General features: G+C 39.2%; 1 protein-coding gene across 6 annotated transcripts in view; it reads right to left on the minus strand.

The window, feature by feature from the left end:
* Wdr7 (WD repeat domain 7) overlaps nt 1-12,414 on the minus strand; it is a 329,483-nt gene that overhangs the window by 51,881 nt on the left and 265,188 nt on the right. The gene's annotated exons all lie outside the window — the stretch shown is intronic.

Genomic DNA, 12,414 nt, shown 5'->3' on the forward strand with positions numbered 1-12,414 from the left:
TTTGTTTTTTTTTTGAGACAGGATCTCACAATGTAGGCCAAGATGACCTTGAATCCTGAGTGCTGGAATTACAGGCACAAACCCCATACCCAGCTAGGAATCTGTATTTTTAATAGGTTCCTGAAGTTTGGATCAAGTCTGAGAACCACTAATCCCTGTCCACACAATCACATCACTTGATAGTTATTCTTTTTTTTTTTTTTTGTCAAGGTGTCGGGAAGGGTTCTCTCCCTCTAGAGGCTCAGGGGAGAATTTGTTCTTTGCTTCTTCCAGCGTCTGCTGGCTGTTGACGGACCTTGACTTGTGGCCTCATCATTCCAGTCTTTGTCTCCATGGTCACATGGCTCCTTCCATCACACTTGCCCCATCTGGAAAAGTCAGGGTAATCTTCTCCTGGTTTTTTTTTTTTTTTTCATTTTTCTTTTATTATTCATATGTGCATACAAGCCTTGGTTCATTTCTCCCCCCTGCCCCCACCCCCTCCCTTACCACCCACTCCACCCCCTCCCGCTCCCCCCCTCAATACCCAGCAGAAACTATTTTGCCCTTATCTCTAATTTTGTTGTAGAGAGAGTATAAGCAATAATAGGAAGGAACAAGGGGTTTTGCTGGTTGAGATAAGGATAGTTATACAGGGCATTGACTCATATTGATTTCCTGTGCATGGGTGTTACCTTCTAGGTAAATTCTTTTTGATCTAACCTTTTCTCTAGTTCCTGGTCCCCTTTTCCTATTGGCCTTAGTTGCTTTAAGGTATCTGCTTTAGTTTCTCTGCATTAAGGGCAACAAATGCTAGCTAGTTTTTTAGGTGTCTTACCTATCCTCACCCCTCCCTTGTGTGCTCTCGCTTTTATCATGTGCTCATAGTCCAATCCCCTTGTTGTGTTTGCCCTTGATCTAATGTCCACATATGAGGGAGAACATACGATTTTTGGTCTTTTGAGCCAGGCTAACCTCACTCAGAATGATGTTCTCCAATTCCATCCATTTACCAGCGAATGATAACATTTCGTTCTTCTTCATGGCTGCATAAAATTCCACTGTGTATAGATACCACATTTTCTTAATCCATTCGTCAGTGCTGGGGCATCTTGGCTGTTTCCATAACTTGGCTATTGTGAATAGTGCCGCAATAAACATGGATGTGCAGGTGCCTCTGGAGTAACAGTCTTTTGGGTATATCCCCAAGAGTGGTATTGCTGGATCAAATGGTAGATCGATGTCCAGCTTTTTAAGTAGCCTCCAAATTGTTTTCCAGAGTGGTTGTACTAGTCTACATTCCCACCAACAGTGTAAGAGGGTTCCTTTTTCCCCGCATCCTCGCCAACACCTGTTGTTGGTGGTGTTGCTGATGATGGCTATTCTAACAGGGGTGAGGTGGAATCTTAGCGTGGTTTTAATTTGCATTTCCTTTATTGCTAGAGATGGTGAGCATTTTTTCATGTGTTTTCTGGCCATTTGAATTTCTTCTTTTGAGAAAGTTCTGTTTAGTTCACATGCCCATTTCTTTATTGGTTCATTAGTTTTTTAAGTTCCCTGTATATTCTGGTTATCAGTCCTTTGTCTGATGTATAATTGGCAAATATTTTCTCCCACTCTGTGGGTGTTCTCTTCAGTGTAGAGACCATTTCTTTTGATGAACAGAAGCTTTTTAGTTTTATGAGGTCCCATTTATCTATGCTATCTCTTAGTTGCTGTGCTGCTGGGGTTTCGTTGAGAAAGTTCTTACCTATACCTACTAACTCCAGAGTATTTCCTACTCTTTCCTGTATCAACTTAAGAGTTTGGGGTCTGATATTAAGATCCTTGATCCATTTTGAGTTAATCTTGGTATAGGGTGATATACATGGATCTAGTTTCTGTTGAGAGCTCTTCCCAACCAACTCTGCCCAGAATCCTACAGGAACCTGGGCTAGTGCTCCTCCGTGCTCTTCTGTAGGGTGCATGCTGCCTTCCTTGGCAGGCTGGCCACACTGCTTCCATTGGGGGTTTATGTCTGTCTTCCTTACTAGAGTTGTTCCTTAAGGGACATACTCATTTATTTTGTGATCTCTTGCATGTAACATGGCTCATATTTGCTTTTGATCTCTTGCGTGTAATATGGTGTCTGGCACAGAGAAGAGCTGTGATAAGGTTTTTTTAATAAACAAAATGAATAATAAATCACGAATAAATAAACAGTCTGTTGCTTCAAATGACAAATACAGGAAGCAAATAGGCCAACTGTGGAGTATCATTTTTTATGACAATAACTATAGTTCCAGAGTCATCCTGTTATTCACAGCAATGTGAGGGAGGGTGTGGAAAAACTGATGCTCTTATACTATTTATGGAAAAACAGCTGCATAGCATTCTGACAATCAAATACAGAAATCTTTTAACCTAGCACTGTACATCCAGGATTTTATATTAAAAATAATAAAATATGCTTAAAAAGTTATATAAGTAAGGATTTTAGGGCAGTGAAATAACACCATATGGTTACAGTAATGGTGGATATATGTCAGGACATTTGTTCTAACCTACAGAATGTGTAATACCAGGAGTGAATCCTAGCACAAACTATTGATTTGGGGTGACAATGTGTGCATGCACGTTCATCAGTTGTAATTGTTGGGACTTAGATAATGATATCCCAAAAATATGCTGCTTTGGATTTCAACATGGGAATACCTGAGGCATCATAAATACAGAGGAAGGTTTCCCTAAAGTTCGTATCTACCTAAAGATCAGATCCACCAAAGAGGCACATGATTACCTTTAAATATTTTCACAGTAACTTCACTAACCAAGGAAGATTTAACTCGTATCATGGAGGAAAAGACTGAGTATCAAACATCACAGCTAGAGCCCAAAGGACTACTATCCCTGACCACTGTCCTCCAGGCCCGTTCTCTCCCTGTAAATCACTTATTTCTCCTGCAAAAGTGCCTACTGTCCTCAATTTCCCTCCCCCTCTGAAGGTGAGATTTAAGCCTCAATCACCTGGCTACTCTGTGAGTTTCATATTTTGTATGCTCTCATATCCATGTGCATGTTAACAAATTTATGAGTCTCTTCTCTGTTAATCTGTCTATGCCAGTTTATTTAAGTAGGTGCAACTATCAAACCTTCAGAGGAAAAGCCTGAACTTCCCTATGTTACTGACGTACCACTCAGATGGAGAATCCTGACAATGAGGAGGTTATACATATGTGCGTGTACCAGGTATTGGGAAACTCCTGTGCCTTCACTCAATTTTGACATGAACCTGTTTTTAAAACGAAAGTTTATTAAAAATTTAACTTACTTTCTTTAGATACTAATATTACAATGATATTAAAAGTTATACTTTTTATGATTTCAAAAAATCAGTAAAAAACAAAACATCAGTAGAACCAATTAATGTTATGAAAAAATCAGGGTAGACAAAAAGACAATTATTAAACAAACAGGGATAAGGACAGATCAGTAAGTTGGAAATCTTAAGTTTGCTAATTACTTGGCTGATTAATTCAAACAGTCCTGGGAAAGACCATCAAAAAATCATAAGAAAGAAAGAAAGAAATAGGAAAATCATAAGAAAGAAATTATAACTGACCTAGCAGGTATAAACAGCATACACAGCAGCAGGAGAGGACAGGTTGAGTGATTTTGCACCACTTAAACCAATGGTGAACTAATATGATGGCTGACATTTTTTTTAGCATATTGGTTGAATATCTTTATAACAATGCTATCACTGTTACTGCATGCACTTTTTACATTATGAAACTGTAGTACAGTTTTTAAGTACCTTGTTCAAATCCACAGAACTAATGAGTTGAGCAAGGATTTGAATCCAAGTATTCAATCCAGTTTCAGAATCTACTCTTTTAACTACTTTACTACTCTGCCTTCTCTAATAAATAAAAGGAACTAAAGGAATGGGCCAAAGGTTTAATTTAGGGTGTTAGGAAAGGAAAGAGGCAGATCTGAGATAGACTGCAAAGAAAAAGTTGACCTCAGTGACTGGATATACATGGGAAAACGAAAGGCAGCGTGGTTGAAGTGTCATTATATGGTGCCATTAGCAGAAAAATGTCAGTTAGAAGGAATGCTGTAGAAAGCAGGGACTGTAGGTGTTTTCTGACACACTGAATTTGAGACAACATGTCCAGTGGGAGTTTGGGCAAGGCCCTGGTTGGGCAGGGGAAACTGATTTTTACCAATTTCTTACAGGGAATAGTCAGAGTCAGGAAAAAGAACAGATAAAAGAAGAGACCTGTACTTTAGGCAGATGGTATGACAAGACTTAATATCAGGGTACATTAAGAAGTTGCTGGGTGCCTGTAACCCCAGCTACAGAGATCAGGTGGATTGCAGGACTCCCTGAGCAAAGAGTTCTTGAGACTCCATCTTCAAAATAACCAGAGCAAAAATGGACTAGAGGTATGGCTCAAGCAATAGATCACCTGCTTTGTAAACACAAAGTCCCACACCAAAAAAAAAAAAGAAAAGAAATCTAACTAATGAGCTAGTAAATGAAAACCAAGACAGACAACGGTGCAACAGAAGTGAAGAAAAGGTAGCCTTCGAGGGAGAGGGAAGCTGGCTATGCTAAACATGCTAAGGCAGCATGTGGTGTCAGTGTCTCTGCAACGCTGGGAGCTGGGAGCTGGGAAGAAGGGGGCTGCAGACTGCTGTTTACCACGTACGATAGTAAGAGGAAGGAGACATGCAGAGAAGCAGAATAGAAGCCACAGAAAAGATCATAAATACCATTTGAAAGGAGCCATTAAAGCCTGGATACATCATGAGGCCAATGAAATTTACTTATTTGTTTATTTACTTTTTATTGCCCAAGTCTCTATTTTTCTTAAAGGTAACGCTGCCAAGTTATATATATTTCAAGTCTTATAAAACCTGGACTGACTCCTGGACCCTTAAGGAAAGAAGTGGAAAAGACATACTGCATAAACTAGTAAGACTAGTCCTCAGAATTACTTTGCATTTGAGGGCAGGGCATAGTGGTATTATGCCTATAATCCCATTTACTCAGGAGGCTGAGATTGGAAGGATCATAGTTGGAGGCCAGCCTGGGAAAAAGTGAGCCCACCATTTCAACAAGCAAGCCAGGTATGGTGGTTCATATTTATAATCCCAGATAGACAGGAGGCATGGGTAGAAGAAAGCAATGCTAGGCCAGCCCCGGGCAAAAAAATGTGAGACCCTATCTGAAAAATAACTAAAGCAAAAAGGGGCTAGAGTCATAGCTCAAGTGGTAGAGCACCTGCCTACCAAGTGTGAGGACCTGAGTTCAAACCCTAATACTGCCCAAAAAACAAACTTTACCTCATATTTGAGAAAAAATGAGAAAGCAGGAAGAAGAGCTTAGCCGAACAGTAAGGCAACCTTCCTCATCCTCCATTCACCCTTGAAAGTGGTGTGGTTGTTCTGGTCTTCGGGTTGGTTTAGGTGAAGGCTGGGCAGATTCATATGTAACAACACTACTGGGCTACTTGTGAGGTCTTGCTAGTGCAAAGTGAAGGCAGGCCAAGCTAGACGATCCCAAGTAAGTCAGAGTTCAAGACTGGTGAAAGCAGATGTGGACAGAGCTCAGCGCTTTCACTTTCACACTACAGAGTACAGGCAAAGGAGCAGTCAGGGGACACTCAGGAGGTCAGGGCACAGCAGGAGGTGCACAGGAAGTTGAGAGACAGATGTTTCTATCTCACAGGGAGCGAGGAGCCTGCCAGGCCTCAACAGCAAAGATTTAGCTGAGTGCTTCTTACATCATTAGGCTGTGGCTGGGGCACATGGTGGCCTGCTCCCTGCTCTACAGGGAGTCTAGCTGGACCACGGCTGCCACAGTTTTACACCTTCAACCAACCTGGCTTCCATGTTTTCTTTATTACCTGGCCTATGGCAGACCTGGCCATGATCTACTACAGATATAACTTGTCTGACTCGTAAGAAAGGTTTTTCTATGCTGTACTGAAAAGATATCCTATTCTTCCTATACAGAAACAATCTGATGAGGTGATTTTGATATACTGAAATAGAACCATCTTAAATTAACATTTTTGTATGACTTAGGTTCACTTCATTTTCACTCACCAGGTCATGTATTTTTTAAATTTATTTTTTACTCCAAAGATTCAGGATATTTTTCAGCATGCATCGTTACTGGGCATCTACTATGTATCAGCAACTAGACAATAAAGGGCTTAAAAAACAGGTTTTTTTGTTTTGTTTTGTTTTTAAGGAATTTTCAATACTAAAACTTTTTAAATAAAGGATACAGAGAAATCTCCAGGCACAGTTTCTTTCTCTCACACATCACTGCTTTTTTTTTTTTTTAAGTGCTTCACCAAAGCATGGGAAGAAAGTAAGTGCCTATATTTACCAAAGTGGATCATGTGCCTCCATGTGACACAGTAGAAACTTCAAAAGGAAAATTAGCTAATGTGAACCTTGCACAGAGCCAACAGTTATCACACAGGACACATTTAGAAAGGCCTTCAAATCAAATGAGATGGAGTATCAGGTCTGTCAGACGAAAGGGAAACACTGCTAATAGGGAGGGGGGCTATTTTACCCCTGATTTAACCAAACACATACCTGGAGAGCTCTTGGGGAGTCATGGGCCCTAATGTGCCTGCTTAGCAAGAGCACTGCCTATCAGCAAAATTTAAGCACTTCATAGGGAGTTAGGTATTTTTTTTTAATTATGTGAAATTCTAGTCAGGTATATTCCTAAATTGGTTAGCACTTAAGTCAGTGGCACAGTAGGATTTTAACTATTGAACTGCATCAAAGTGTCTGATCTCCTCAATCAGCAGAGACCCAGCCTAACACCACAGGCATCCTTTGGAAAGGAAATCCACAGATGGCCTCAGGCAGTTGGTTTCAACTTTCCACCAAAGCTTCCCAGCTGAGCAGAGGGAGCCCCTCACCCTCAGGTCCATACACACCCTCAAGTTTTATCTTTAAAACTTCCTAAAACTAGCATAATTTAATTGCAATGTCATGTATTTCCAAGTTTATTTTAATATAATAATAGCCAACATTTATTGAATACTAACTAGGTGGCAGCTGTTGTGCTAAGATTTTTATACAAATGATCTTACTTCTGACTAGGACTTGAGTTAGGTTCTCTTGAGTTCTCTATTTGACTAGGTCTTACCTTGGGCTTCCCTCTCTGTCCTTGTAGAGTTCAGTTTGAACAAGAATCCTGCTAAGTCAGTTTAGAGAAAATCTCCCACCCTGGGTATCTGACCACTCTGGCCTGCCTTCAGCAACAAATGCTATCAAATCAGTTTAACCAGAAAACTCACTCCTGATGCTTCCTCTTAGCAATTTCCCACTCACTGACCCCATCCTGCTCTTTGGTTACAAATCCCCACTTGTCCTTGTGAAGTAGAATTGAGTCCAGTCTTTCTTCCCATGTGCAAGACCCTGTTGCAGTGATCCCTATACCTGTCACCGTGTCCCACCCTTTATATGAACTCAGCCTCACCATCATTAATAAGGATTGGGATAAATTTTTAACACATCTCATGATGACTGGGGCTATTTCTATTACCATTTTATTCAGAGAAGTTAGGAAACTTAACCAAGATTACAAAGTGGTAGAGAGGAGATTCAAGTCCACACAGCTTTCTAATCATTCTTATCTATTCTATAATGTTTTAAGTCACTTTTAGTTAAGTTAGTTAACTCTTCCTGTTCAATTATCTTAGTCAAAGGCCAGGAAATCCTTTCTGTAAAGGGCCAGAGAGTAAATATCATAGGCTTGCAGATCGCAAATGATCCTTGCCAACTGCAACTACTCAGTTCTGCCATAGTAGAATAGTCCAATGTGCATGGCTGTGTTCCAATAAAACTTTATTTATTAAAATAAGTGGCAGGCAAGATTTGGGTCATGGTTTGCTAACCCTTGACGTAAGTAAAATTCATGTTCTAGACAGATATGCCATATTTATTCTGTGGTTTTATGTAATCTCCTATTCCAGTTTGGGAAGAACGGATCTAAAGAAAACTGGTTTTTTGTTTGTTTGGTTGGTTTTGTTAAAATAGAAGCCAATGGCAAACAGTGAGAAAGAGTCTTAATATTCTTTTATTCTTTACCAACCAACATAATAACAAGGGCAGGGGATATAAATGATGCCTCAGTCCCTCAGTTGTGGGTTCTCTGACCCTATTGGGTTTTGGGACTGCTCAGCCTCTGGTGTCCTTTTCAGTTGTGCCTCTCCCACTCTAGGTGATTATGCTTTATATTTTCCCCGCATTGGGACTCTTTCCTTCTAGCTAAGTGAATTTTCTATATATTTATGTCACATGTCTATCTTTGCTCATGTTAGAAAAATTACTTTACTCTCACTATAACTGATTCCAAGAGATTCTTCAAGAACTGTTTCACTTTGTTCTACTTCAAAATGTTCCTCTAATTCACCCTCTAAAACATTAATTCTAAGCATGCGATCTATGTTTGTATATTCTGTTTCAGCTGTTGACTCATTCTTTTGAATATTACAGTGCTAGTAAAAAAATAAAGAGACTCTCTTAAAAGTTCACTGGACATAAATGGTAACTGGCAAGAGTAGTTCAGATTTATTTTAGAGATTTAACTTTTTATTCATGACCTGAATGTACATTTCCCTTTCACACAGCACTAGAAGGTGAAGGAATGTTACTTCTTTGACAATAATGATAGTTTTGGGTACCAAAGTCAAGAAGATGAGGTAGAAAAAAGTCATGGGGATAGTAAATGTCTAACTGTACTAAAATAATGTATAGAGAATGAGATGGAATATGAATGGATCATAATTCCTTTTAAGAAAGATGCCTTTTATAAGTATATCTCAAGTACTTCAATTTAAAAGAACAACATATTCAAAACATTACTTTTGAATGTTACCAAGATCATCACTGAGACTACTTAGAAGAAAACTGAAAGAAATATAACTTAAGAACAATTTGGTTCTTTCTCATTAATACATAATTGTGTTCTTCCTTCACTCATCTTTGGGTTAGCTCACTGTTCTCACACTGTCTCATTTCTCTGCTGATGGCAACTGGGTCTTCCCTGACACAGGATTTTCTCACTTCATTTTTAGAAAGAACTTAACAAGGTCTCTCTCTCTCTCTCGCCTTTACCTTGTAGATGTTCCTGGTTTATATTCTCAAGACTGCAATATAGTGACATATTATAATTTTCTTTTTAAAACTGTCTGATTACCAGTGATTCAAAGAAGGAGGAAGGAAAAGGTTGATCAATGTGTAATAAGTTACCATGAGAGATGAGTAAAAAAGCTACGGTGTGCTATTGCACAGGAGGATGAATACAGATAACAATAATGTACTGTACATTTCAAAAAGCTAGAGGAAAAGATTGTGAATATTTTCACCATAAAGAAATGATCAGTGGGGCTGGGCGTGGTGGTGCGTTCCTGAAACCCCAGCTACTCAGCAGGGGGAGGTAGGAGGATCATGGTTTGGATCCTGTAGATTCTCCACAGTCCTGTGGAGGAAGAGTTCTTGTTACCCTATCTCAAAAACAAAGTAAAAGCAAAAGGAAAGGGCATGGCGCAAGTGGTAGACCACTTCCCTAGCAAGCATAAGGCCCTGAGTTCAATTCCCAGTACTGCCAAAAAAAGTAGTCAATGTTTAAAGAGAAATAGATATGTTAAAACTGATTTAAACACCACACAATATAACATGTATCAAAATACCACACAGTACCCAATAGGTATCTACAAATATTTTGTTTTAAAAAAATTGGTCTTACAAAAGAGGTTCTGAAAATGCTATTTGAAGACTGTCTCTCTTTTGAAAGACTATCAAAAATAACATGTAATTTAATTTTTGAACAAGCTTTCAGAGAGTGGGCTCGGTGACAGGCCAGAAGAAAGGAATATGTTCACAGCGTGTGTGGGGAGCACACATGCCAATATTTCAGCAGTTAAATAATTATGGTGAGTGGTGAATATCTGTGCAAATATACACAATGCATACTCATTCAAGAGAGACTCAGAGCCTATACAAAGAAATGTGCATAATTTTCAAATAGTACCCCTAAAACTTGCATGACCCTTGAAACTTTTACCCCCCCAACCTCTTACAACTACTTCATGGAAAGCTGCCAGGGAAGCTTTTGTAGGATTAATTAATGGTTTATTAGTATTAAGAGGCATTTTGGCCATATTTTTTTGAATTTCTTCATATTCCTTCCGGAAATTCCAAATACTGCAATATAGTCAAACATATCAGCATTAATAAATTCTCCAAGAAACATAAGAAGCTTGGCTCTATTTCTCAAGGAACATAAGAAGCTATGCCTTGACCCCATTTCTCGATATGTTTCATTTTGCCAGGACCTTGGTGAAGCCTAGCCCTGCTTTTACCATTGGCTAATAGGTGAATCTGAGGTAAAAACGATTTAAAGTTCTGCATTTAATAATCTCTTATATCTCTATCTCGAGTGGAGCCAGACTTGCCTAGTGCACCCACCTAAAATATTCTGAGAATCAGGTGATCAAAACCCTCATCAAGAAGAATTTTTCAACTATAAACTTCTGAAGAAAGAGATTGAGGAAGACTATAGAAAGTGGAGAGATCTCCCACGCTCATGGATTGGTAGAATCAACATAGTAAAAATGTCTATACTCCCAAAAGTAATCTACATGTTTAATGCAATTCCCATCAAAATCCCAATGACATTCATCAAAGAGATCGAAAAATCTACCGTGAAATTTATATGGAAACACAAGAGGCCATGAATAGCCAAGGCAATACTCAGTCAAAAGAACAATGCTGGAGGTATCACAATACCTGACTTCAAACTATATTACAAAGCAATAACAATAAAAACAGCATGGTACTGGCACAAAAACAGATATGAAGACCAGTGGAACAGAATAGAGGACCCGGATATGAAGCCACACAACTATAACCAATTTGTCTTTGACAAAGGCGCTAAAATATACAATGGAGAAAAGACAGCCTCTTCAACAAAAACTGCTGTGAAAACTGGTTAGCAGTCTGCAAAAACTGAAACTAGATCCATGTTTATCACCCTATGCTAGTATTAACTCAAAATGGATCAAGGATCTTAGTATCAGACCCCAAACTCTAAAGTTGGTACAGGAAAGAGTAGGAAATACTCTGGAATTAATAGGTATAGGCAAGAACTTTCTCAGTGGAACCCCAGCAGCTCAGCAACTAAGAGATAGCATAGATAAATGAGACTTCATAAAACTAAAAAGCTTCTGCTCAACAAAAGAAATGGTCTCTAAATTGAAGAGACCACCTACAGAGTGGGAGAAAATATTTGCCAGCTACACATCAGACAAAGGACTGATAACCAGAATATACAGGGAACTTAAAAAACTAAACTCTCCCAAAACTAATGAACCAATAAAGAAATGGGCAAGTGAACTAAACAGAACTTTCTCAAAAGAAGAAATTCAAATGGCCAAAAAACACAGGAAAAAATGCTCACCGTCCCTAGCAATAAAGGAAATGCAAATTAAAACTACACTAAGATTCCACCTCACCCCTGTTAGAATAGCCATCATCAGCAACACCACCACCAACAGGTGTTGGCGAGGATGCGCGGAAAAAGGAACCCTCTTACACGGCTGGTGGGAATGTAAACTAGTACAACTACTCTAGAAAAAAATTTGGAGGCTACTTAAAAAGCTAAACATTGACCTACCATATTTATGATCCAGCAATACCACTCTTGGGGATATATCCAAAAAACTGTGACACAGGTTACTACAGAGGCACCTGCACACCCATGTTTATTGCAGCACCACTACTCACAATAGCCAAATTATGGAAACAGCCAAGATGCCCCACTACTGATGAATGGATTAACAAAATGTGGTATTTCTACACAATGGAATTTTATGCAGCCATGAAGAGGAATGAAATGTTATCATTCACAGGTAAATGGATGGAATTGGAGAACATCATTCTGAGTGAGGTTAGCCTGGCCCAGAAGACCAAAAATCGTATGTTCTCCCTCATATGTGGACATTAGATCAAGGGCAAACACAACAAGGGAACAGGACTTTGATCACATGATAAAGCAAGAGCACACAAGGAAGGTATGAGGATAGGTAAGACACCTAAAAAACTAGATAGCATTTGTTGCCCTCAACGCAGAGAAACTAAAGCAGATACTTTAAAGCAACTGAGGCCAATAGGAGAAGGGGACCAGGAACTAGAGAAAAGGTTAGTTTGAGAAGCATTAATTTAGAAGGTAACACACATGCACAGGAAATCAATGTGAGTCAACTCCCTGTATAGCTATCCTTATCTCAACTAACAAAAACTCTTGGTCCTTCCTATTATTGCTTATATTCTCTCTTCAACAAAATTAGAGATAAGGGCAGAATAGCTTCTGCCTGGTAGCAGGGGTAAGGGGAGGTAAGGGAGGGGGGA

This window comes from Castor canadensis, chromosome 4 (genome assembly GCF_047511655.1).
Source record: "Castor canadensis chromosome 4, mCasCan1.hap1v2, whole genome shotgun sequence".
Classification (NCBI taxonomy): domain Eukaryota; kingdom Metazoa; phylum Chordata; class Mammalia; order Rodentia; family Castoridae; genus Castor; species Castor canadensis.